This window comes from Lonchura striata, chromosome 1 (assembly GCF_046129695.1).
Source record: "Lonchura striata isolate bLonStr1 chromosome 1, bLonStr1.mat, whole genome shotgun sequence".
NCBI classification, from domain to species: Eukaryota; Metazoa; Chordata; class Aves; order Passeriformes; family Estrildidae; genus Lonchura; species Lonchura striata.
In genome coordinates this window covers 50,077,676-50,105,364 of record NC_134603.1, presented here as the reverse complement: position 1 = coordinate 50,105,364, position 27,689 = coordinate 50,077,676, and the positions used below count along the sequence as shown (strand labels likewise).

Sequence of the window (27,689 nt, the reverse complement as noted above, 5' to 3'; positions counted from 1 at the left end):
CATCCCAGAGCATCATGTATCCATAAAATATGGCTACCTTTGGTTCATAATGGGGGCTGGAGAACTGAAGCAGGAGGTAAGCCTTGATAATCCTGTTAATGCTTTCAGTCAGAAAGTAGCCACAGATATGAAAGTGGCAAAGGGCAATGTTGAATTAATTGCAGTAAATCTTCTATGGGCAGGATTTCAGTTGCACAGCACTGGGGCCAAAATTACTTATTGTTCCTCCAGTAGTCTTAAAATGGGGTGGATTTGGCAGTGACTGGCAGAGTGAGAGTTACAGGCAACAGACCAAATGAATCTCTTCTCTGTCAGTAAACCAGTGTCAAGAATTAATCTAACCTGCTGTGTCACTGAGTTCTGCTTAAGGATAGCTCATCTAAAGGTTTACTACTGACATATTTTAAGGCAACTATTGGGCATTATGTTTGTGGTGAGTGAAGACAAAAATAGAAAAATTGGTTTGATTTCTAAATCTTACCTTCATCTCTTCACAGTGATCATTCTTAATTATGAGAAATTTGTTTCACTGCCATGCAGAAAGTTAAGCTATGTGAGTCATGGACAGAATGGTTTGCTTTTAATAAATGGAAGTGAATACGGTAATAATAAAAAAAAAAAAAAGAAAAAAATCAGTTAGACTCCAAACCCATCTGCCCGTCTAGACAGATAGTGCCAAGCTCCTGTCTGCTAAGAAGTATCTTCTTAATAATGCTGTGTTAATGCTAGTACTTTTATAGTGCTTGCCATTTTTCAAAGTGCTATGCCCAGCTAATTCATCGTTGGCTGGACTTAAGACGGCTTTTTGCTGAGTTTGATAGCATTTTTGTGTTTTGCTTTTCTGTTATGTGCTATTTTGAATGCCATGTCCAATCAATTAGGGAATCACAAGAATGTTTTAGGCATCAGTTCCCAGAGCTGGGCAATAATCCTTGTCCCTGTTCTTCCAGGGTTGCCTATTCACTTTTCCTGGCAGAGACCATGTGTTTCCCCATTCCTCTCCCTTATAAAAAAAGTCCTTGTAGTGGCCAAATGCTTTGCACAGGCCTCTTTTCCTTACAACTGTTTTCCTCTGAGTGGAACCCCATGGGGAAGGGGTGTGTGGGGGTGTGTGTGTGTTGGCACCTTTTCCTTCCCCCCCCCTCTAATTTACCTGCTTCATGTCAGAGGCTGTGTTTGCTATTATTCTTCCGTGGCTTTTTCTTCCTCTCTTTGAAGGGCTTTCCCAAGCAAGTTGTAAGTGTTCACCAAAGGTGAGAAACTGAAACAGTAAAATGGGTGGATGGATGGAGAAGAGAATGGAAGACAGAACTTTCCACCTGTTTTACCCCTTTTATTAGCTGTGTGTCTTTCTCTTGAGTGACACTGACTCTTGCTCATATAGTTGGGTCCTGCCATCTCAATACAAAAAATGGAAAAAATACAGGGAAGGCATATGGTATGAGGGGAAGGAAACTGCTTTGGAGGGAAGATGAAGAGATGACTCTTGTAAGGGCTGAGGAGGAATAGATGGTTGGGAAAACCCTGGCAAATAGGTATGGTGCTATATGGTGCTAGAGAGGGGGGAGAATGGGCCAAACTGGATATGAGAAGAGGAAAGGGGATGGTGTAACAGGAGGAGGCTGGGAGAGGTGTTCTGCAGGCACTGAAATGGAGAGGAGAAGGTATGTGGGTAGTGGCACACAGGGAGCTCATGTCTAGAGCAGCAGGGTGTGGGGGGTCCAAGGGCTGTGCATTTAGAGTGACTGCCAGTGTGTGGCATCCTGCATCCCACCCAAACTGTGCTGTTTTTAAATAAGGACAATGTAGGAGTTAAAGGCTCCTCCATGGCAGGCAGCAAGGGCTGCATGACTTGCTGCCAGCAGGGCCTTATGTGGAGGTGAGAAGGGACTGCCTTGGGCTGCACCAAGCCTGATGTGTTGGGAGTTAAGATGAATGGAACTCAAATGGAACTATTTGCTCCTGAGATCTAGGTCTGAAGCACCACTTCCAGAAAGAAAAGAAAATAGCAAAAATAAAATTATTGTCGTATAGCAAGGCAGGAGACTGGTCTCTTCTCATGCTACCTGGATTCATCATCTGGTGTCTTCCTTTTGTGTAAACAGACACTGCTTTAATTCAAGTGAAGTGCAGGGGGATTATTCACATTTTCCACCTGTGTAAGAAGAGTATGGATTCAGGCTCGTGATAAATTACTGAAAAAAAAAATGAAAATGCTGATTCATGGAAACCTTAACTTCCTTGGAGCTTCCTTCTGACAAAAGTCATAACAAGTTGGGCAACAAACCCACTTTGGAATTAGAAATTAACATTTGAAAATTAAAAAAGAAGAATACTGTGAGTGTTGACAGCACTGAAACTTTGGCCCCTATTGGTAGCCCAGAGGTACCAGCTGCCTTTAATCTGTTGCAAAGATTTCTTGTTTATAGGAGCAGCCTGTTAATACCACTTGATGCTTTGAGGTTAAATCAATGTGCTGGAAGCCTTCTAGAGCCTCAGATGAAAGATGCCATTATGTATGCAGAATATCCACAAAAGGGATCACAGAGAATAGTGTAACTGTGGGGTAAATCTGCCTGCAGTACTGCTCAAGGATGACATGGATGGCTGGGGAGCACTAATATTCCTGTGATGTGTCTGCATAAAAGTGATGTCAGCGCCTTCCTCTGTAATGGGCAGTGCAAGAGCTGCCAAAGGTTGAGCTGATAAATTCTTGATTTTTTTTTTCACAAACATTTCTTGAGTCTCCTAGTTTGCTTTTGAGACTCAATCTGATTCAGAGCAAGTCAGTCCTTTTCCTACTTTCCTCTCATTTTTTTTTTCTTTTTCAAATCAAATCTTGTTAACTCTAATGTGTGTCTTAGCTGTCAAGTCCATTCCCTTGTGATTTGTGATGGCTTCCAGAGCTCCTGGTGGAAAAGAGTATACAAGTCTTGTTATTTCAACTGCGTGACCAAAGGTAAGCCTTCTCTTAGCTGATGGCCCGCTTTTTCCTTTTGAACTCTCTTTCCTTCTCAGGCACATTATGGTGTGCCAGATCTCCTCAACAGCACTCTTGCATAGCAGGTGAAGAGGGCGGTGTGTGTCTGGCTACAATTCCATGTGAAATACAGAACAGCACAGTTTTGCAGGTCTGAGAAATGGTGTGCTTCTGCCTACTGTCAAAACCTCCTCTTCTTAAATCCCCCAGAGATGCTGCTAATTAAAAGAGCTATTCCCTGTCTCTCCCTTTCCCCTTGATTCATGTCAAAGCCCTGAGTATGATTTGGATCTCATAAGTTTTCGGAGCTTTTTAAGTGCCCTATCTAAAGAGAAAATAACAAGCCCCATTTCTTGTTACTCGCTGTACCAGGATTGAAGGTGCAGCATCAGAGTGTGTTGATCTGTCACTCCTCTGCAGCCAAGCCATCACTGCCCTTCCTGTGGTCAATTCCTCCTACAGAAAAGAGCATATTCAGCTGCTTCTGGTCCCCCAGAAAGCAAATGAGCAGTGCCTCTAAGCATGGTGCTGCAGCAGTCTCAAACCCAACAGCCACTCCTATGTGTTTAGAGGGGAGAAGTCAGTTTTGTGCTCTAAGAGGAGCTATGCATTTACCACACTGGAATGGTGCAAGTAGGATTAATCCCCTCCCAAAATGCCTTTGTATGCACTACAAATTTTTTATGCTTTCTGACATGTGGCATGTTGTGGTCTGTACTGGAGCACAAACTTCAAAGTCCTCTTCAGTTTCACATTATCCCTTTTGGATCAGGATCTGATGTGCAACAGGACTTTTATTTTTTTTTTTTTTTACATTTTGGCAATCTTCTTGAGTGAAATACGGTTCATATTTTCAGAACATGTAGTTTGTCACTGAAAATTAAAATTGAAAAGGCTGGTAACATGCCCCCCATCAAAACCCCCACATGTAATTCAAAGCCAGACCTTGCCAGCTCACAGCTTGCTGCTTTTAAGTTGACAGGGAGCTTCTCAATCGCAGGGGTTTGCCTGAAACTGCTAAAGCTATACTCATCTCCCTAAATACACGGATTCATTTAGCTGAGCCAAAAACCGGCCGAATCCCTCCAGACACAGGTGGGGATCCCTGTGCTGCCGGGGTGGCTTTATGCAGTGCCCGGGGAGCAGCCTTCGGTGGCTCAGGGAGTAGGGCAGGCGGGAAGGCTGCCTCCACAAACCTGCTGGCATCCAGCTTTTGCCGCTCTCCCCTGCGTGCAGTTCTTTTTTTTTTTTTTTTCTTTTTTTTTTTTTTTTTTTTTTTTTCCCTTCCTCTTTTTCCCTCCCTCTCTCCGGAGGAGCCTCGGCAGCCCTGATTTGCTGGGGAGCGGCGGAGGCTCGCTCTGGGCAGAGCCGGGCTGCGCTGCCGCTGCTGACGCGTGGCCGCCGCCGCGCCGGGAGCAGCCCCGCGCCCGCCGCCCCCGCTCCGCTCCGCGGCCGAGGAACCTCCGCGCCGCTCCGGCCCCGCTGCCTGCGGTGCCCTCCCCGCAGCGGGGAGCTGAGGGTATGCCCGGGGGGGGCGGGGGTAGATTGCATCTCCCCCCTCTTATAATGTATGCGTATTTATTTTTGTATATGTGTGTGTGTATATACAGACATATATATATATAAATATATGTCTATATATATTTACATCATTCTTAGGAGCCATTTCTAAGCTGGGGGGGCGGCGTGTGTGTGCGGCCAGGCTGCCTGGGGGAGCCGGGCGGGCAGCGAGCGGTGCGCCCCGCAGAGCGGGGAGAGCGGCGGGGGCTCTGCGGGGACACACACAGCCTCGGCTGCTCCGCCGCAGCTCTGCCGGGGCACGGAGGGTGGGAGGGCGACTGCAATTTTAATTTTTTTTAGGATGATACGCATTTCTGTGGGAAACTTCTGTAGGCGGCGGAGGGGGGCGGGAGAGGTGTGCGGCGTGGTGGGGCGCACCCCGAGCCCCCCTAGGGCCGTGCCTTCCTCAGTGCCCCGCTCACCTGGGGGACACACCACCTGGGCGGTGCAGGGGCCCGGCCGGGGCTGCGCTACTCGCGATGGGGGGGTTACCCCCTACCCCCCCCTCCCCGCCCCGGGCCGTGGCTTCTGCAATGCGGTGGGTGTGGTTATGCACGGAGCACATCGCAGCCCCGGACCGCTGCAGTGGCAGCAGCGCGCCGGCCCCTCCCGGCCGGCAGCGAGGGCCCGCCGGGCCGGGCTGCCCGCTCCGCCCCGCTGGAGGGATCGCGCCTGCCTGCCTGCCTGACCCGGCGCGGGCTCCCAGGTGCTCGGCAGCGCGGCCCGGATGCTGGAACCTCTCTCTTCCCCATCCCTACTCCTGGCCCCGCGGAGCGCGGCGTGGAAGTGTCGGTCTCGGCCAGGTCTGTGGGGAAAGGGGAATAGAGAAGCCGCGGGTGCGACCAGCGTGAGGGCTGAGCGGGTCCGTCTCTGCTCCCGCATACTGGGTGCGGCCCCGCGCCCTTGGGCTGCCAGAAGGACCGGGGCGGGTCGGTGGAAAGGGATTTGGTCTTTTTCGGTTGTCCCATTTTTCATTCAAAGGCGAAACTTCATCACATATAGCAAGAAGCTTAAAAACTTGCACTCCTGTGGAAATCGCAATGGCAAATTATCCCTGTCTGGCCTTGTGCTGTCTTGACTTAATTTCTCTTGGGGCTGTACTGGAAGAGGAAAGTCAGTTGGTCAAGGCAGTTGTTACTCTCACTACCGTTCTCCGGCGTGTGCCCCTGTTTGAGGCAGAGATGGAAACTATTTTCTCCATTGAACATCTACGTTGCTTCGAAGTTGAAGGGAAACTATTTACAATGTTAGAGGTCTTTTCTGTTAAAATGATTGCAAGTCAGAGGCCCGCTTGCCAAAAAATTAAAAATAAAAAAAAAAAAAGAAAAAAGCTCTAGGTTAGGTGTGTCCCATGCACATCTGTTCTTTTACAGCCTGGTGAGCTGAGTGATACATTTTTGTTTTACTTTTGGTGTTGTCAGCAATTGTCTCTGTCCATAGAAATCTGAAAGGTTTGTATAAACAAAGCAAGTATTATTAAATCCCATTAAAAATGAGAATATAAGCAAACTACATAAGGCTTGGACCAGTAAAGGTCAGATGCAGTTGAATGTATGCTTTTTCTCTAATTCTATGGAGAAGAGTCCTTTCACAGAGTATTAAAAGGTCAAGATCATCATGCTGCATCACTGATACTGTTAAATTCACTGGTCTTGCTGCACCTCTGAGTGTGTACATGCATAATAGACTATAGGCAAATAGTGTTATGCTGGTCTGCTTGGGTTGGAAAGTTTCAGCTCTAGTGTGAGGATGAGATCTGCATGGCAATCAGGGGAGGAGAGGAGAGCCTGAGAGCACTGCATTGGAGTAAGAGCTGCTGGAAGTTTATTCCTTATGGCATTGCATGAACGAGAAGGCTCCTTAAGCTGCTGGCATGCTGTAGACCTTCCTGCTGCAGCAGGGAACATGACACACATCGGGAAACATTAAAAATACACTGGTTCTGTTTTATCAGACAGTACAGCCCCGGCCTCTCCCCTTACTAATTGCCTGCAGTCACATCCCTCTGTTAGTGGTGCAGCTGATGGCCTTTTCTCCCCAAAGGCTTCCCCATAGGACGAGGATCTCGTCGGATGCGCATCAGGAGCTCATCCCATGGGAGCCCGCTGCTGCGGTGGGCAGGTTTAGCCTTGAGGAGGAGCAGCGGGGGAGGGGGGGCGCAGGGTGTGGCACCCATCCCCAGCCCCCCCCCCTGCGCCTCAGCCTCGGCAGCTCCTCGCTGGCTAGGGCTGTGTCTATCTGCTGGAGAGCTGCACCAAAACTGCTGGAGAGGGCTGGTTTTGGGTTGGGGTTTTGTTCTCTCTTCCGAGAAGGAGCAAGTGAAGGTGAAGTTGCAACTTACATAATTTTTCATTTAATCAGGGTGAAATCTTTTATTGTCTGTAGTGGAAACCTGCTCAATATTTACTCTTTAATGATAAATAATTGTTATTCAGAAATTTTTCTTTGAAATCCAGGAAGGGGTAGGTAATAGTAGATTTGTCCCACAGCAACATGGTCGCACCTATGTTTGTTATGTTTGTTGTTTGATGCGTGGTTGTGAGTTCCGTGGGGGTTATGCATGGCTGTTTTCTTAAAATATGTAAAATGTCACGGGTTTTTTTATTTCAGGCATGATTTTGAATTAACAAAGTTCTTGAAATGTGTTAAGTGTGTTATTCATGGTGGGTGACATTCAGACTTGTTTCATGGAAATCTCATGTACCAGTAAATGACTGCTTGTTGTCTGAGGGAAACGTCAAACCATTTATAAGTGGTTATAAAAGGCTTCTTGTCTCTTATGAGTTGAACCATCAGCTTTATTTCTTGGGCTACGGCATTTTCAACACAAAAGTGTGAAACTATGTGACTTTGTCACTTCAAAATACATCCTTGGCTGAGAATCTGTGTGTAGACAGTGCATGTTTAACATAAGTTGGGCTTTGAAAACAAAGGGTCAGTCTATGCAGGGAGGGCTGTTGTGAGTCTGCAGGATTGTGTTTTTTCAATCTGTACAGCATGGCCCTAGGATTTTGTGGTTTAGCATCTTATTTATCGCATTTTTACAGGAAATATGTCTGCAGGGTTTGAATGTTCAAAGTGTTTTGTTCAAACAAAATTTCTCTCTAATCAAGTGAGTATAAATGGATGTATATAACTGAAAAATATGATTGCTGTCAACTAAGCTGAAAATTAGACTGAAAAAGTGTTTATTCTGGATGATGAATTGTTTCTATTTTGTACAAAAGTTGTACAGCATAAGAGTGTTACCCAGAACTAGACTTAAATAAGCATCACTAAGCAGTTTGAGTCAGTAGCATAAAGGAAGTCTTTAAAAGAGATGATCCACTCATGAAGAAGAATGATAGATTAGCTAGCTTTTACAGCATGTTTATCTAAATTTTCAGTCTTGAGTATTAGCCATTTATAATGGCTGGGTCCGTTATAAATGGTCCAAGTCTAAATGAGTATATGGACACAGCACTGGTACTCTCAATAGCTGGCTTAAAACAAACACCCAAAGAGAAAGGCTTGTTTTCTTTGGGAAGATCTCTATTTCTTAAAGGGAACAGCCCAGGTAGTAGAAGAGGACCATGAGCACTTTCTGTGACTTCAGTAAGAGAAAACCTACGTGCCCTTTGCTCCCTTCCCTGTCACTCTCAATCATTTTCACCATCACCATCAGTGCAGAGGAAGCTTGAGAGGATTGCTGAGGACTGAGTACCTCTGGAAAAGCAGAAATGGGTCAGTATTTGGGACAACTGAGTTAATCTGAGACAGTGTGCTGTATAGACAATAAAATCAATATCTCCTGTACCCTTCCTGAGTATTTGATATAATACAATTTGAATAATTGTCAGCTTTTTGTCTCTGGAGGAAAATGAAATCTTTATATTTTACTTCATCTTTCTGTCAGCAGAGCTGGCTGTTTTTGTATAAAGTGGGTAAAAGCAAAAAGGAAATTATTATCTATTAAATCATGAACCTATTCGCATCCTATGGGATGCAGTACATGAAAGAGTATTACATAAATGAAAGTTTTAAAAGTACACAGAACAAAAAAATAAAATGGGGAAGGCAGCTTTTCTATATAGACCTCATCAATTTTTATCCTTTCCTTTATATATTTTGGAAATACTTTGTATGCCACAGATAGAGACTCCTTTCCAGTGGCTTCACTATCTATCAAAACTGATCTGTTGGCAAGATGAGAAACAAAAGAAGTATGGAAATCTGCATGAGGATCACCCACCAGATGTTTGATCCCATTGAGAAAAGTCTTTCAGTTTAAAGGGTTAAAGAAGAATGTGGAAGCTGGGGACTCGGAGCATGTGTTGGGGATAAAGGGCTAGAATAAATGGAAAACACATGTGAATACAAAAAAAAAATCAGGAAGCGAATGTGAAGAGAAAAAAGCAGGATACAATTTTGAATACCTGCTCATGTGCGAGTATTTGTATGAAACAGATGTTTATTGGCAAATGGGACAGGAGGAAGCAGTCACAGCATTGCTCTATTAGGTGAGACTTGGAAGAAGAAAGCTCCTGTGTGGAATAGAGAGTGGTTGATGATTCTAAGTTAGGGCTATGTTAAAATTAGGACTACCAAAGTGTAGCATGTACCCATTGCCTGGCTTTTACGACAGCCTTTTTCCTAAAACAAGAGTTTTTTGGGTTTTTTTTGTTCCCAGATGGGCTGCAGGTACCAAGTGAGTGAATAATTTGAGGTGGCAACAGCTGACCCTGGTGGGCTTTTGTTCGGAGCTCTGTTGACGAACAGTGAGATGTTCATGGGAAAGAGGCAGGGAAAACACCTGCAAGGCAAGACTAGGGCAAGCTGCACACTTAGGTTTTCTTCTGCTCTGTAGTTGTGTCCTGCTCCCCTAGTCAGGCTCTTGCCTATCGCTCCCCCTGCGTGTCCCCTTTCCCTGGCTGAAATCACTGGCTGGGTCCCCCTGTCTTTGGGCTCCTTGGTGGAATGCCTGCTGGAACCCAATCCTTTGGCACTCTCCGTTCTTCCCATCACCCAAGATAGTGGTCAAGTACCTGTGTAGCTTCTCTTCCTCCTCATCTGGGCTTTTTCCTTCATATTCCTCATCCTCAGAGCTTCATCCCTTGCAGCAGCTCAGTCACAGCACTCTCCACCTCCCTGGAAGAGGTGAGTAAATCCTGGGAGACAGTCACGTGCTGGGGTGCACCAGCAGCCCTTTTCCTGCTTGCAGGAGGTGACACCACTCATAGCATCCAGGGAACTTGACACTGCTGGTAGCAATGGAGCAGGAGGACTCCCTGGTGGTGGAGGCTGCTTTGTTTAGTCTTTATGAATCTGAGGGCAATTATGTGTAACACCTCCAGTTCCCTAGGAGGTACTGGCTGCAAATAAAATCTAGTTTAATAAGCCAGGAAATGTAAACAGGCTGTGAAGAACAGAAGAAGAAAAAAAAGAAAAAAATACACCAGCTCTTCCAGACCTAGGAAACATATGTTTATACTAACTGAGGGACATGTTCTTGCACCCTGATTCATGTCGGGGAGTATCTTGGTCCACCAGTCTTCCCATGGAAATTGGTAAGCCTGGCTGTGAAGCAAGGCTCAATCTGGTTTAGGTGGAGGAATCAAGATCTGACCCAGCCAAATCGTAGCTTAGGTCAGGAAGCTGAAACCTTTCTAAGGACACTGAAAATTATTACTTCACCAGGTGCTCTGTATTTATCACTGTTTTCTTTCTATTAAATTACTGCTGTTGCAGAGCAACTGCTGGGGTAGACAGAGCTTAGCCCCTCTGCTCCCAGCATGGTGTGATTGCTGAAGGTGCCCCACAGATGCACTGGAGTCCATACATGGACATATGCATATATACAAAGAGAAACATCACTGCTTGCCTGTGAGAATTATTTGTGGCAAGAAATCTGATACCTCTTCTTTGTTTCTGGTAGTGGTTCCTAACCTTTCATATCAGCAAATACGAGGTTTGACAAAGACAGTGGGTGATGTATAAAAGTGTGTGCTCAGGAAATCAAGGTCTTTTAATTTGGCAAGATAGTCTTGATAGTCCAGGCACTGGTTGCACAGAGCCCTTTGTGTGCAGCATCTGGCACTGGCATTGGCTGGGGAGGTTGGGGAATGATGGGCAGCTGCTTTTTTGGAGGTCAGCAGGTCACTTTGTCTTGAAGCAGGCACAAAACACAGGTCTCACTTCCACTTGGGGGACTGGCCCAAGGCACAGTGGCTTCTTGTAAGTAGGTTTCTTAACTAATCATTTTTTAATGATCGCGCAGTTTGCTGACACCACCAAGCGGTTTGGTGTGGCTGACATGCTGGAGGGAGGGGATGGCATTCAGGGGGACCTTGACAGGCTTGAGAGGTGGGCCCGTGTGAACCTCTTGAAGTTCAGCAAGGTCAAGTGCAAGGCCCTGCACAGGGGTCAGACAAACCCAAGCTCAAATACAGGCTGAGAGCTGGATTGAGAGCCAGCCTGAGGAGAAATACTTGGAGGTGTTTGTGTTAGAGAAGCTCAACATGACATCAAGGCATGATTGCAGCTCAGAAAGCTAACAGCATCCTGGGTTCTGTCAAAAGCAGTGTGGCCAGCCAGCTGGGGAATGTGGTTCTCTTCACTCTGCTCTCATGAGACCTTACCTGGAATATTGCTTCCACCTGTGGGTCCCCAGCACAGGAAAAGTGTAGACCTGTTGGAGCAGATACAGAGGAGGGCCATGAATGTGATCAGAGGTCTGGAGCATCTCTGCTAGGAAGACAGACTAAAAGAGTTGGAGTTGTTCAGACTGCAGTAGAGGAGGCTCTGGGGAGACTACATTTGGACATTTCAGTTTAAGGGGGCTTACAGAAAAGATGGAGAGACTTTACACAAGCATGTAGTGTTAGGACAAGGTAGAATAGCCAGGTTTTCTAGAGAAGTTTTGGATGCCCCATGCCTGAAAGTCATAGAATCATAGAATATACTGAGTTGGAAGGCCCCATCAAGGACCATAAAATCCATCTCCAACTTGGGGTGTCCAGAACACGCCAAGATTCATACCGTGTACCTAAAAGCATTGCCAAAGGCCAAGTGTCAAGGCCAGGTTGGATGGGGCCTTAAGTAACTTGATCTAGTGGAAGGTGTCCCTGTCCTTGGCAGGGGGGTTGGAACTTGGTGAGATTTAAGGTCCCTTCCAACCTAAATTATTCTAGAATAAGGGCAGTATGTGGCTACTTTAACCATGTGTCTCACTAGGCAAGGGCTGTTGTAAAATCTCAAAAACAACACTGGATGGAAGAGCCCAGCTGTAGGATTGAAAGGTGAAGTGAGATGACAAGGGGCTTTTTTTAGCCTTGGAATTTAATTTGTCTTTTCTATTTCTTCTATCTTTCCCATTTAGATCATTCCAGAAGACTAAGGTTTTGGTCAATTATATGTGCTTAAAGAGAAACACTGTAATGTAGTTTCCACTGTACTGGAGCATTATTCTTGTACAGCTGGAGCTGGCAGCCTTTCATTCCCTTACCACCTCCTTTTTTTCTCCTAAAAATAGCAGCACACTACAGCAGTATTACAGGAGAGGCAGAAGAACGTTTCCTGAGCAACAATTTTTGCTGGATAGTGGTTGAGGTAGCATCAAGAGCAGATTTGGGGGAAGTTGGAGGAAGATATAAATAGGAGCAGAACAAAACGGGACAAAGATAAAATTGGTACAGAGAAGATGAGGCTGGTCATTGAAAAGGCTATGGATGGTGATGTTCACTGGGCTGTGTAACAGTCTGCCTGGGGAATTGGGAGAAACCTCAGCACTTGAATCATTTAGGAGTTGTCGAGACGGAGCACTCGGCAGCACTGTATGGGTAACAGACTCATGGTGCAGATAGGAGGCGTGGGTGACATGACCTAATTTTCGTCTCTGATTTCTATGATTTATTAAAGAGTTTTGCAGACTTTCTCTTAGCAGGCTTAGAGCTGGAATTTGAAGCATGGCAATTAGGAGGTTCCTTTAATACTGTGCCAGCACTGTCAGGGTTTCATCAGTTATTTGCAGGGGTAGTGTGCTAAGTGAAGAAAACAGAAGTTGGGGACAGGCTCTATGCCAGCTTGGACCTGGTATTGAGAGTGGTTTGCTTTCTGTGTTCAGTTCTGCCCTCAGTGCCACTACTAGTATTTGTGGATTATAATCACCTATTCATGGGCTATAGTAGATACTTTGGAAAAAAAAAACAACCAAACCCAAAAAACAAACCACCACCCACAGCCACTTCTTATGCCACCCTATTTAATGACACTCTCAAGAAATAGAGAATAGTTGGTTTGCCTCACTATCCTGATCTTCGGAATCCTTTTGTGCCTGGGTTGGAGAAGCAGAGCTAGCGGACAGTGCTTCTGCCCTCACTGGTTTTCCAACATAGGGAGAAAAGACAGCACCTACTTCCTTCATCAGTATATTTAAATATATTCAACCAGGCTTTCTGTCTGCATAAACAAGCTAAATATGCCACACAGTTATTGTGATGGTGAAATGCTGATATACTTCAAAGTATATATGAAAGAAATGCTGAAATTACTTGAAAGCTAAACGAAACATACTTGAAAAGCTGATCTTATGTTTCTAAGTGTTGGTGCTAAAGTTGTTATTTCTGATCTGTTAACTGTTGACCACAGCTCTTGTGAACCTCAACCACACAGAATTTCATGCTTCAGGTTTGAAAGTATTCTATCCTCACCTTCTACTTCTTTGACTTCTATTTCTTGACTTATTCTTCATTGTGTGAACCTGAAGTTTTTCTTACACTTGCACCATATATAAACTAGGAATATTTTTCTCTTTAGCTTCTCTGTCAGCATGATAATGCAGAGCAGTAAAGCCAGTCCTTTTCTCAGCCCTAGGGGACAGTGATTGAATTAAGGATGCAGAGTGAAGAATAAAAAAATTCCTTCTTTTTAAATTGTTACCAACTTACCATTGCTCTGCTGTAGGAATAGACACAAAATGTCTGTTGTCAGTACAGGGCAAACTGCATGGTTTTGGGGTTACCCATGGGGTAAAAATGGTTACATTGACCATTTTACAATGGTTGCAGGATAGCAGCAGCTTCTGTAACAGCAATGTCTGTATTAAAGCAAACTCTTTACCTGGCTTTGGACTTCCTCCCTCTCAAGCACCAATGTTTTAACCTATCTGCTTTGTAGACACGATCGCTGTATTTTCCCCATCCTTTGTTGTTCTGAATCACCTTCCTTACCCCCAGTAGAGGATTGATTATTGCAATTTATTTTTCTGTTTCCCTGTGTTCCTGCATTTTCCATCATCTAAAGCGCCCCTTTCTAGCTCTAGCCAGTGTTTCTTCCAACTAAAAGCAAAATAGCTGGTATGAAAAAAGATGCCCTCCATGACCTTCTGATCCCATGATGTTGCTTTGAAGAACACCGTTGGTGTAGTTATGCCTCCTTCTTTAAACCAGTCTGTGGAAATCGATACGAGTGTTTGATATTTCCATAGATTCATAAGAAATCTTGCTGTGCTTTTTTTCCCTAAGTGAAAAAGTGCTGGCATGCACTAGAAGATGTGGCAACAAAACATCATATAAGAAACTTTCTAATTGCATAAGAAGATACCCATCACTCTCTGGCTTCCGAGCAGTTATAAAGGAATAAAACAGATATATTAACTACATACTGCATTGTGTACTTCACTGAAAATGCTTTGCCACCTTTCTTTAAAAGCACGCCAAGGTTATCATTGTTCCTAACCTGCAGAACTGTGAGTGTGCTTCCTTGATAGTGTCCTCTGTGCCTGGAATGTTGTTCTAAGAAGAAAAAGCTCTGCAGGACAGTATTTGGCAAACAGATCAAGGTCTCAGCCAAGGAAATACATTGTCTGTTCATTTTCTAAACAAAAGTAGCTCAGCTGAAAGCATGTGTTTTGTATCTGGTTTCCACTGGCTGTATTTTGATTTTGTAAAGTAGATGTGATATGCAATTATTTCTGCAAACGTGACATTGTTTAAAAAACACTAGTTGTTAAATATTTCTTAATTAAATGTTGGCTGCTGAGCCTGAAAGAAACTGTCCAGAAATGCAGAAGGGATAGCACAAACATTAACAAGAGTCTGAATAAGAGTTTACATAATGAATGGAATTATTTCCTACTTAAAAGCATACTGGAGATGTGGGCTGAGCAGAATTCACTCTTTGACAAATCTCATGTTTAAGCCCAACATTTCTACATTTCCAGGCTTTCTCCTGGCATTTAGTCTTCATTTTAATACATTTGATAGCCTACTCTTAACCTACTATTCTGAAGTTGTGTTGTATGGAAACCCCATTTTATTAACACTGCGGAAATTTTTAGAACTTTATTTCTTTCTCAATAGGAAACTATTGATCACTAATACTAGAGAGGCATAAAATTGGGACGTAAGAGTAGTGTATAGAATTGCTTAAGATAACAGTTCTGAAAAATGTATGATATCTTCCAGAACTGGGGTGACAAGGCACAATGACAAGTGCATTCCATTAGAAAAAGTTAATTCCTTGAAAACTTAGTATGAGCTTGGAATATTTCACAGACTCACCAAATAGGCTGAATTGGAAGGGACTTTCAAAGATCTTCAAGTGCAATTCCTGGCCCAATCATCACACCATGTGCCTGAGAGTATTGTCCAAACCCTCAAACTCTGCCAGACTTACTGCTGTGACCACTTCCCTGGTGAGCCTATTCCAGTGCCCAAGCACCCTCTGGGTGAACCTTTTTTCTAATATCTAACTGAAACCTCCCCTGACACAACTTCAGGCCATTCCCTCAGGTCCCATCCCTGGCAAATGAAGTAGTGACTAGCAACAGATAAAGTTTTCATTCAGTTTCAAATAAAAAGCTGCTCTGACTCCTTAGTCCTCCCTGTCTGAGCCATAAGCACAGAACACACAGCTCTTTCCGGGTGCAGATAAGGCCTCAACTTCATTTCTGTCACCTTCCTTGCAAACCACAGCATTTCTTATCGGTGGACTTGTCCAAGGTCCTCCCTGCTTTGGAAAACAAAAGGTAGGAGGTAGCAGTGGGGACAAGGACGAGGTCCTGGGTCCTCCTGGCTGTTGTCCTTGCAAGGAGCAGGACTTGACCCTGAGGTGCTGCAAGACATGGCTTCCCCTTCTCAGGGATGTTCTGTAGCAGCTCCTGGGGCTGGTGGCTGACTGCCTCCTCTGCTTGGTCTTTTGTCGTAGGCGCCGCCAGGATGAATAATTCAGTTTGTCAGGAGAAAATTTAAATTGCATCAGTCACACCTCTTCTAGAGTTATCCTGTGATTAAAAATGACAAATGGGTTTCAGTGAAACACTGTTTTCATATTCTTCTAACCTTTCAACACATACATATTTGAAGCTTAAAGAGTGTCACACGCACTCTTCGAAATCCATCTTTCAAATTATATGTTTAATGTAAGGAGGGAGAAAAGTTTCATCTGTAGTTTAGAAAGAACTGAAAGTGTATCCATTTTCACCTAAAATATTGACCTCTCTTGCCTTGCTGCTAGGAACAAAGCCATAGCTGTTCAGGCTTTGAATTTCTACACCTGTCTGGCATGATCTCTTTGCTGAGAAGTTATGCTTTTAGACTTGACAAAACCTGAATTATTAATCTGGTAGCCTACAAAATAGTCTTACAGTAGTTGATAAATCCTGCACAGTTATGGAAATCCATTAAAACCTTAATGTTGAATTGTTGATCTCAAGCAGGAGTTTAACATGGAAAACCAATGCACTCCTTTCCTGAAGGGGCGCCACTTTGTTTAAATAGCTGGTAGCTTTCAGCAAGGTTGCAGCCTCATCCTCTATGAAACTAGCCTGCAGTTTCATAAACATGAAGGCTGTATCTTGGCACTCAATTTTCCTCTGCCACATGAGGCAAAAGGCAAAACCAAAGCATGCTGTGACTCCTGAACATGTTGAAGGAGACACTGAGGTAGCTGATCCTGAACATCCCTGAGTCTTCATCAGCAGGCTACAGGCTGTGGGCTGTCAGGACTGCCAGCTGGCACTTGCCAATCCTACTATGAATGGAGCCTGCTGGCTGTTTTCAGTGATGGTGCTTCAGCAGTCAAGCAGATGTTGCCTTCCTCTATAACATAGTATTTGGAGATACAGGCTCCCGGGTTTTGGTGTGCAGAGCTGCAGAGCTCTGGGAATGAGGATGATGTGTGCATCTCTCCAGCCTGCAGGTTTGGGTTGGGGAAACCTTTTGGGCTCAAAGGTTCAGCAGGTGTCCCAGACATTTGGGGCTTAGAAAAATAACAGCATCTTGTGGCTGTTTAGAGGGGGTTTTCTTGTAATGGATCTGAAGGGCTTGTGGATGATGAGTCTTTGAACCCCACAGTGTGTGTCCACTGGGTGTTACACTGCCTTCACTGCCTTTGTTCAGCTTCCTTGGAGTCTTGTTGTGTTACACTACCAAAAAATACAGTATTAGCTTCAGACTTCTTCTCCCTTTTTCAACTGTGAAGCCAGTAATTTTCTTATAAAATATCAAGTCCTCTTGAGCACTGCAAGAATATTTCCAGACGGAAATGTTGTCAACCAGCTCTTCTATTCAAATAATCTCTTACATGAATATGAAAAACACATTTTCAAGATTGAAGTGCTAACCCAAATTTACTGTTGAAATATCAGGTCTTTCATTATTTTAATTCAGGCTCCTGTTTAAACTTTGGACTTGAACCAAACAGCTTTGTAAATGCTGTGGTTATAGAGCTCTTTCTCATATATTTTCCATATGAAATATGTAAGCACTTGCAGTGTTTATGCATCAGTTTTCAAGCTCTGCATTCCAGCTATTGGCACTATAAAAATGCATTAGTTTAATCATTAAGATAATACTAGTTGGCCATTTAATTTCCCTGGTAAAAGATGAGACAGTTTCTAAGTGAATGGAAGGTTTTTAGCCAAAAACTTGTAAGGATAAGAGGCTTTGATTCTAGTCCATGGTCTTGGAAATTGGAAAAAGAGCTTTTTAAGGACTACTTAGAAATAAATGATGGATATTGGTGCCATCTCTTAGTGTGGCAGCTGGAAAGTTTAATTATAGGCTGGGAAGTCAGTTAGGGATTAAGGAAAATGTTAGCAGAAGGGGTGAATGTTAATGACAGCTGTTTGCTGTAGGCTTCAGTGAGGCAAAAAACATATAGAACATAAGCATAGGGACAAACATATGCTGGCTTTGAATATTCAGAAACACCAGGCCTTTGTGCTTTGGCACGTGACACCAGTTTGCGTGAATTCATTTTACCATCTCGCAGTTGTGGAGGGTGGAGAAATTCTTTCTTTGAGTTTCAGAGTCCTCAGCACAGGGGAGCTTGTGTTCACAGTTGGAAAACAGCACCTGGGCCAGGGATAAATATAGACTGGTAGAGAAGCATGTACTCATATCCTCTTTAGGAGAGTGGAGTTGGCCTGATGGAAGGGGATCCATACAATGAAATGTTTGGGCTGAGGCCCTGACATGCCCATGCCTTGCACTGGCTTTGCTCTTGTCCCAGGCAGCACACTGCCTGTGCCTGCCTGTGAACTAAAACAAGTTAGAAAACTCATGGCACGGAGTGTAGGGGCTGTAAGCACATCGTACCTGCTGTTGCAGACCCACACATGCAGTTGGTGGGAAATTCCAAATCCTTTTGCTTTTGAAAGCGACACATTGGGAAGTAGTCCTGCATCTGCTCAGAGTACCCATAAATCCTGTTGTGCAGGTCAGGCACCACTGCTGAGGTTAGAAACAGTGCAAAGGGCAAGGATGGTTAAAGCAAACACAGTGTCAAGGCTGTAGTCTTCCTGTTCTGTCATTTACCTAGGTACTCAGTTTAGGTTTTTCATTCAAGTACATTCAGTCTGTTCTGAGATTAACTGACTAGCATTTTTTTTTTTCTTTCTATGGCACAGGTTTTTCACTATATAAATTTTGTTTGAATGAAGAGGAGTTGGAAGGGATGTGTGCCAGACTCAAGCTTGCTAGGTGCATACATGTCTTAACAAGTCTGCTTTCTAATAAAAAACTATTTTCTGCAGTAAGCAGATGTCATCCTCTGAGAAAATGATAACATAAGCCATCTTTTGAGAAAAACAAAAACTCCCCAAAAAATTATCAAAACCCCCACCCACCAAACCCAAGAAACAAACTCCCAAAGTTAACCCAAAAAGGCCAACCAGCCCACAAAACCCAAACCAAAATTTTTGTTGTGAAGTGTTTGAAAAGGATGTGCAATCATGGCTTGTTGGAGTTTCTACTCTTAGAGAAGTTTGGATTTATCCTTCTTTTATGTGAGTTTTAAAATTGCTGTTTATTCAGCCTTATTCAATGCTTTACCTTAGAGACTGCTATGGCCACAGTATTAGAGGAATAAACTCAAAGAGTCATCTTCTCCATTAAAATTGATCTAAGTTGAACATGTGCTTTATTTATTCATTTCGTAGATTTATAGCTGTACATGATCTTCCTTGACAATTAAAACTTGCAGTGCACAAAAATATATCTCATTTAATAAGCTGCAAAACTGTCTCCTGTGAGACTTCTGGGTCTTACAATATTGAGGTTGTTGCAAAAATAATTCAGCCTGTCTGCACTTACTTGCATGTGACCAACCATAATGAGCGTATGGCTGTGGTGTATAGGGTGGTACAGTCAAGTGTTTGGAAAATAACAAAATAATATTCATAAAAAAACTGGGAGTTCTGGGTGCTTGCCAGTTTTGGTTACAGCTGGAGCTGGGTGGTTGAGTAAAGGCACTGATGGTATCTTCTGTCCTTGCTGGCTTCAGTGGGTGCTGGGTGGGTGCAGTGGCACATAGGGGTTGTGGGCTCCCTCTCTGGCCCAGCTGTTTCCCACTCACTGAGGAAGAACAAAGGTATTTATACCTCTTTTTCTTGGAGAGCTTATAGTTCAAGGGAAGCTGTCTGGCATTGGACAGAAAGCACTTCATGCGCTATTTAAAATGCTGGACTAGAATTCACAGCAGGCATTTCCTGTCATCTGAAGTGTGAGCAGAGGAAGAGGAAAAAGGAAAAAACCCTAATAAAATGCATCTCACTTTAGGGATGGTGAAGCTGCATACTTGAACCTGTGTTACTTAAGGTTATGTCAGTGCAGGTCAAGTGCTGAACTGCAGATGAAATAATAAATAAAAAGAATCCTGGTATTTTTGAAGGCAACACACTTTTACAAGACTGTAAAAGATTATAAATGAGGTAAAACAGGGAAGTACCTCAAATGTGTGTGGTTTGGAAATTGTGCCCTTGATTGTGTGCTTGCATGTGAGCAAGAGAAGAAATCTCTTTCTTGCTCAGTCTGCAGGCTGCTGTGATTTTCTGGGTAGTTTCAGTTTTGGTGGTTTGTTTTTTTTTTCCCTCCAGTTGATTTTTCTCCCCTCCTCCCCCTGCCCCTTCAAGTCCCCCTTGGAGAACTCATTAATTGCAGCTGTAATTCTGAGGCTTAGATGCAGTTCTGGGCACACGTGACGCTGCCATGTTCCTGGTCTTATTTACTACTAATGGATTAGGCAAAAAAGAAAGTCTCAGAGCCCCACCCTGAAATATTGCAAGCTGCTTTTCTTCTTAAGAACTCCTAAATATCCAAGCCCACACTTGCATCCACTTAAGCCAGCTTGAACTAGCTTCTCTGCAAGTTTTCAGTTGTCTGAATGCCAGCCATTGTCTACCACTTGATTGGAATGAAGCAGTATCCTATATTGGCCTGTCAACCCTTTTTTGGCTTCATGCCCCCAAGGCATGTTTACTCTCAGAACCGAAGGTAGGAAGAGAAGGTCTCCGTGGTAGTGTAATGTAGGCTGGGGTTTTTGTTCCCTCTTGAGAAACCAGTACTGAAATTATTCTTAAAATACATATTAAAGGAATCAGTCTCTATATCTCTCTTGACTATTCCATTTTTTTCATTGGTAAAGCAGAGCAGGTAGTTCATTTCATGAGCGCATTATGATGCCCAGAATTAACCTGAAATTGCAGTCTTTCCCCACCATTTAACTTCTGGTTCAGTAAGGGTTGAGGCAAACATTTGCCAGCCTACTGAGAGGAACCTGACACTTCTATTGTAAATAACTTTTCCCCAAAAGCACTGCTTGCATTGGAACAGTTTGGGCTCTGGCTTGCAGCCATGGGTTCACCTAAGCATGTTACACGAAGTGACAGGTAGACAGAGGAAATACATATTTTAGTGTGCTTGACTCAGCTAGAGACCATAAAATGAGGTAGACTAGACTTTGCCTTTCCTAGCAGATGTGAGCTTGCTCTCAATTTATTAATAAGTTGCGACACTGCCAGCAGTGCCGCTCAGGTCGGCTTAATGGCCCTGTGGCTTTTGAAAGTGGACAAAAACATTGAGTTCCTGCCTTGTTTGGAAGGTGTTCTCAGCTCCTGTGAAACCATTGCAGCAAACATGCTGGGGGGCAGCCTGGCCAAGTTTCTGATGCCCCCAAGACCTGTCAAGAAACTGGAGTGCGTATGTCAGGAGTGAGTTGAAGCTGTAGGTGAAAGTGGAAATGTTTCCAATTGGTACTCCCTAATATTTGAATAAATATGAGAGTATCATGGCATGAATGTACTTTGGATAGAGGGAGCTGCAGTTGTTCTAACATAAATCATGCGCGCTCTTGGCACTGAAACTAGATCTTTTATAGTAATAAATGCTTTAATTTTTTGAATGATACCCAACAAAAGAGAAGGGACTTTGTCAGTACAATTTTTAAAAAAAAATCAAATAATATCTAGCCAGTAAGTAGGGCTTTTCCCTCATTTTTTTGTTGAATAAAATGTAGCTAAGTTAGTTTTTATCCACTATGGAGATCCTTTGGCAGCAGTGTGGAGAAAACAGTGTGGGATTATGAATGTATCAATTGTTGATAATTGTCATAATATAGTGAAAATATTAACTCTTTGTTAGCTGGACGTACGAAGAGAAGTATTGTTTTTAGACATAAAGTTGTCCTTGCAAGGTACAGCATCAGTAAGGACAGTTGATCTTCAGCTGAAATTAGGGTTTGGATGCTGTTGCTCTGGAAAGAGGTGAACTGATAGTAAAGAAAACGGAGGAGAGAAGGAAGAGCCTGAGAGAGGACTAAAAATAGGACTGCCAGAAGAAGCAGAGGCGAGAGTGGTCTGAGAGCCAAACAGCAGCTGTCTGCAAGCTGCAGAGCCAGGCTATACATCCACTATTGTCAGGGTGAGGAGAACTCGGTACACTTCAAGTGGGAGGAACTAGGTCAGACATTTGGGAAAATTTTCCCAAACAGCAAGGCTTGGGAGCCATTGCAATAAATGGCCTATGGGGAACATGTAAACTTCAGCATTGTGAGATTTTAGTAACAAGTGACATAAATATATGTCAGGTGGTGTTTAGGCAGTATGTATCTGATGTGCTTATTTTGTGGTGGTACATTTAGCATGTTTGCATGTCTGTATCTCTCAAAAAAAATATGGTGGCTGCTGCTGTAGGGATCATTAATGGAGCTGGGGGAAGGGTTGGTTGGTTTCTAGCTTCTTTGCAAACCCAGCTGTTGTAAAACATATGTATATAGTGAAGGTGACAGAGAGCAGAATGGGTTGGAGACCAGCTGCAGGGTACCAGTTCCCTGGAGCATTCATGACATCCAGGGAGGTGGTGGATTACCTCATTCATTTTTTAGCTCAGATGTAATGGCCCTGTGAATATTGGCATAGAGTTGTTCCCCACAGAAAACAGACTACAGAGAGAGCAGAAGAGTGGAAGGAGAGGTGAAGTGTGACTCTGTTGTTAATCTAGCATCAGACATAGCTCTAGGAGAAGCTTGTGGTTGTTGAGTCACCATTTATGATGCTCTAGGGAGTAACTGTATTTCCTATTTATTAGCTTCTGAGAAGGTTGAATTGTGCACTAAGGTATCAAAGTTGTTTGATATGTTAAACTTTGAAAATAAAATAATCATTAGTTGCATGCACAGCAATCCATTGTCACTTGACCAGAGACTCTTGTATAGGATCCTGCATAACATCAGGAGGAAAGATGGCAAAACCCACTTGTTCATGGACTTAGTTCGCTGATTTGGGCACTTACCTTGTTAGCACATGTGACAAGTTTGAAACTCAGCACATTAAATAGCATCTGATATCAAAGTCTCTCCCTTTATTTCTGAACTGTAGCATTCTCCCGTAAATTAAGGTAGATTGTAGTGACAGAATTAGTGGCCTTCTGTAGTGGACAGAATTTGTAGGCTTAAAAACACATTATCAAATATCTAGCAAAGGTATGTTTAAAGAAAAGTATGTGGGGAAGGAAAGAATTTAGGTTTTAAAGTAATTTATTACAGAGTTTGGGAATTGCAACATCTAGCTTAATTACCTTCACTTCTCCTCTCAAATTATGAAACCCTAGTGATTTAAAAGCTGCAAAGAGCTTTTCTTCTTTCTGCTGCAAGAGTTTGTCCATTCCCGCTTATGCTTTTTTTTTTTTTTAATTAGGCTGCATTACTGCAACTTTCTGCTTTCTTGTTTTCTCCTCCTCCCTCTTTTTTTTTTTTTTTCTTTTTCTGACCGCTGTCTTGTGGGGACACTTTAGGCCACCTGTCTGTCCCAATTGCCTCAACCCCTTCTGTCCTCTCTGAGCTGCTGTCGTTTCTATGTGTCTGAACTCCAGGAAGGTCATACACATTGTAGAGGAATTGCCAGATCTGGTGACATCCATCTTCAGAGACAGCATAATCCAGTATAACACTGGGTCAGGAGTATATAGTGTAATTACTATGGAGCAGTATGTGGAGCATTTCAGGGTTTAAGAGGTAAAAAGGGTTAGAGCCTCTTTAAAGAAAGCTATTTTCTTTGTCAGGCTGTATTCGATGCTGGTCTGCAAATCCTTGTAGTATGGTGTAGCTGCACAGATGGTGAAAGATTTTGGCTTTACTGGGATGTTATGTGAAGACACTGAAAGCTTGTTGTTAATTCCTTACAGAGCTGATTGTGCAAAGGACCTTCAGGACTGAACTAGTGTGCATTGGGAAGTGTAAAGAAGCTTCCCATGCTTTGGAAACATTTAACTGAAAAGGTTCTAAAACATCTAATCAAAGTGTCACTGGCTCTGGAAGAGAGTCCCACTTTCTGGCTGATTTTAAGTGAGATCACACTACAGATGCCTGGACCCACCATAAATATACTTGTTGTTTATGTGTTTCCACTGACCAATTTGTTCCTAGAAGTCCCAAAGCATCCTCAGATCTTGGTTTGCATCCAGCCCATGATTTTACAGCTGGTGTCTATGAGGCATTAGGGCTGACTGTGGTATGTGCATTTGAGTTTTGGGAGCAGGGGGGAGGGAAATGTTGGACTGCATTTTCAGAGGTTTCCAGGAGATTGTTTTTGCAGTGACAGTGTAACCTGGAGCACACGTGTTATGGGCTAGCTGCTGGTGCCAATTGAACAGTATTTTTGTAATCTCTAGCAGGTAATTAAAGCTCTGGGGAGTGTGGAGATCCCGGAAGAGTTAGGTATGAAAACGTAGCTGTCTGATGCCATAGGTTTGGTTGTTTAGGCACACAAGATTTTAATTTGTTTGGTGAGCCAGTGGTTTCCTGATGCAGTGCTCCACAGTGGAAAGTCTTTTACTTGATATTGCAGGATGTGTTTTATATTTAAAACTGACATGAATGCCCAGGAGATTAAAATCTAAATATGAAATGAATAATCCATTTCTGAAAAACAAATGCTATTACAACTAAAACCACTGTGATGCCTCACCATCAAGTAGTCTTGCTGCATCAGACCCATTTAGTGCCTTCAAAAGTTGAAACACGGGGTGTAAAATTAGTGTTAGTATAGGAAGGAACAAAAGGAAAAGAGGAAGATGAAATAGGAGCACTTCTGTCCCCAGGCCTTAGCATGATGGCTTTCCTCACACAGAGCTGCCTACCTTTAACTAGGACCCAGCATGAATTCAGGGTGGTTCTTCTGCATTTTTTTCACTGCCTGTGACTTCTTCCTTCCTTTTGTATCTGTCTGAATTTTTGACGTTTTCTCAATTATTTTAATCCAGCATTGAGGAATTCACCTGGAGCTCCTAGGGGTGGAGAGCAAGCACTGCTCTGGGATGTTGTGGAGGAAACCATTGCTCAAGAGTTCTCTGCTTTGGATGACCCAGGTCAGACATCTGCCTCTGAGAAGAAGTGATTCATGACCCCCTTAAAAAACTGCTTTTAAAATGCTCAGTTCTGGAGAGTTGTATGGAAAACTTGCTAAAGCTGAGCATGCTGCAAGGCAGTGGTGCCTGTGAGCCTGTGCCACAGCTGGGAGCTGGGAGCAGAGCTCGCAGCCGCAGTGCTGATTTGTGTCCTGCTGGGAAGGAGCAGTGGTGGACACTGGAAATGGCTGTGGCCAGCTGAAAGAGGCATCAGGCAACTGGCTACAAAATGTCCATCTTCCTTTCTTCCATCCCTGAGCCACACTGGATTGGAAAAAAGGCTACAAAAATGTAACAGTGAATTCCCTCCAAACATAAAAATGGGGGAAAAGTATCCAGTCACTGAAAAAAAATCCAAACTCAAACAAAAAAAATTATACTGCTACATTGCTTTTGGAAGCAATAAGCTAGGGAGGGTTTAATTTATCAGTGAGCAATCCTTTGTGACTTTTTCAAGCACTATTCAGTAAAATGAAGCAAAAAACCAAGTGGTTTCACTACTGGATTCTAATTAATAAGATAAGTCAATAAAGCTGAGGTGATATATTAAAATTACAGTTCAAATTTTCTTTTACTTCATAGATTCTTCCATCACCTCAGCTGGAATGATAAATGTCTGATCAGAGGGAGTGAGAAGCCCTTGGAGGAGATGGGCTTGATGCTCTGATTTGTACCTTGTCTGTCTGATTCTCTTGTTTCTGTGAGGTTAGGCAGGTCACCGGCTTGGGAGCACTGGAGCACGGTCTATTTAGGTACTGCATGAAACAAAAAATATTGTTCACAGGTGTTACAGTATTTTGGCCTGAGGGTAGTGTGATAATGTAGCACACCTGCCATGTGTCAGCAACCTCGTGCAACTCTTTTTTTTTTTTTTTAAGTTTGAATTGGTTCTATTTTCTGCTCAATATAATAGACTATGAACTTTAATGATGTGATGCCTGAAGCACACTCAGCTTCTGTGACATTAAATACAACTTTTAAATAGTGAATGGTGCATAGGGAGCCCCATGTGAACATTTGGCTCCACAGCAATTTAGAAAGGTCAAAACCTCATGTAAATGTAACCCAAGTCATCAAAGTCACTTGTTTGCAGAAAATCATCCTGTGCCATTGAGGGCTGTTTCTTGCCTTTTTAGTTTCTGAATGAAGGATTTATCAATTGATTGTAATCAAACTACAACGAGTTTTGCTGTGGGTTTTTTTTTTTTTTTGGGCCAAGATTTTTTCAGTGAAATGTGGAAATGAGGGGTGAAGTTAGGTGTGTTTCTATGCAATTCTCTCATGATCAACATCTGTGGGATGTTGCTGTATTCTCCATTATGGGTTTCCTCATTTCCTGCTTCTCCTCCTCACATCTGCCTCCTTCCTGTAATTCCCTGTTTTTTCTCACTGTACAGACTTACTAAGTTATTTGTGTGTTGTTTCTGGTTCCCTTTACCTTCCTGCAATGCAGTATTTGAGCAGATTAAAGTTTTTTTGCGAGGAGATGGTTTGCTGAAGTCTGTTACAAGCAGCAGTTCATTGTGTTTCTCAGAAGTTCTGCCTTCACCTTTTGATTATTTTTTAATGAATAAAACAGCTGTCAGGTTTGGGTTAAGTAGTGCATTTCTATAGTTACACTCAGCACTCTCAGAGAAGTGTGTGCTTGCCAGCTTGTGTACGTGAGCTCTTCCAGACAGGAGCCATCTGCAGGAACTGGTGTGAGTGGTGAGCAGTGGCTGTAATCAACACTGCTTTTGGATCAATCCTGGCAATCAATCCTGGGGGATGAGGGGAGCAGAGCCAGCCCTCACTCTGGATGCCAGGAAGGGTGCAGGAGCAACTGCATGCCATGCCTGGAGATCTCAACAGAGAAATTAGTGTGAAAATGCAGTTCCCTTCTTCCACTGGAAAATCCATGTTTGCCCCTGGGGAAAACTGCTTGGATCAGCAGGACAGGAAAAAGTGATCCAAAACATGTTATGATGGCCTGATTTTTCTTCTCCTGTTCAGAAATTAGGGTAGCCTTGGGGTGCTCTAGGTGTTATGACCTCCAGAAGGTGATCTGATGTTTACAGGGAACCTGGTCAGTCATACTCTTCATAAACCTCGTGTGCAAGTGGGGCAGCAGAAATGGCAGTGATCCTGGGCTTTATTGCTGTGTGAAGCCCCCCGTTCAGAGAGCAAAACAGACCCAGGTAATTTCATTGACTCATAGAAATTAAAGGAGAACAGGAGACAAAAATGTCACCCTGTGCATCCAGGTGCTCTGAAACCAAAGCAAATATATGCATTTTGTGAATTTAGGGTTGTCAACCCAGGTGAAAGGGGTAGAAAAATAGAAGAAATCTTACTATCTTATGCTTCACAAAGTTGCAAACAGAGAATTTTGTTGCTGCTTTTTTATCAGTATCTAAGTGTCCCATGATGACTCCACACAGCTATAGATAACCTCTTCTTGACTGTCATTATAGTTGATATGCTGTCTACCCTAAATCCCACTTGATGCCAGTCAGGCTCTTGCTCCACTGTTAGCAAATGCTTGATTACTTTCTGTCTGCAAGAAGCTTGAATGTATTGCAGGGCTCTTATCAGCCCCTCTTTCTATTCCCTTTCCCAGAGTTAACAAATCCAGCTCCTTAAATGTTTTTCCACTGGTGGCATTTTCTGAAGCTGCTGTTGTTCTTCCTACTCCCTTCTTGACACTCTTCAATGCATATTTTTCAAAAAAATATGAATCCAAATCTTTAATATAATATGCTGTATACACCCCCCCTGGTGCTGCAGAAGGCAGAACACCTCCAGCATTATGTCCCTCAGAAGTTCATCAGACCCTCATGCTGCTTCATTCCTGCTGCCTAACCCACATCTTCCTCACCACTTCTTCACTTCTGAGGCCCCACTGCTGCTGCCATTACCCTTACAGGAATGTAGTCAGATTCAGCATATATATGGCTTTCTTTCAGACTGTTCTGCTCTTCTTTAAGTCAGGAGAGGATGCCAGTGGCGAA

The 27,689-nt window shown here is 43.4% G+C and overlaps 1 protein-coding gene across 25 annotated transcripts in view; it reads left to right on the top strand.

Annotated features, from left to right (window-relative positions):
• Nucleotides 1-27,689, top strand: part of EPB41L3 (erythrocyte membrane protein band 4.1 like 3) — a 141,976-nt gene that overhangs the window by 40,279 nt on the left and 74,008 nt on the right. For 9 of the 25 annotated variants that reach the window (XM_021525210.2, XM_077784232.1, XM_021525198.2 and 6 more), the window contains exon 1: nt 4,367-4,499. The exons of 2 other annotated variants lie outside the window; for them this stretch is intronic. The gene's annotated coding sequence lies outside the window, so the exon portion shown is untranslated. Of the gene's footprint in view, nt 1-4,366; nt 4,500-5,175; nt 5,344-27,689 lie in introns of those variants that run through there. 14 more of the 25 variants (XM_021525205.2, XM_021525204.2, XM_021525206.2 and 11 more) reach the window with 5 other exon arrangements.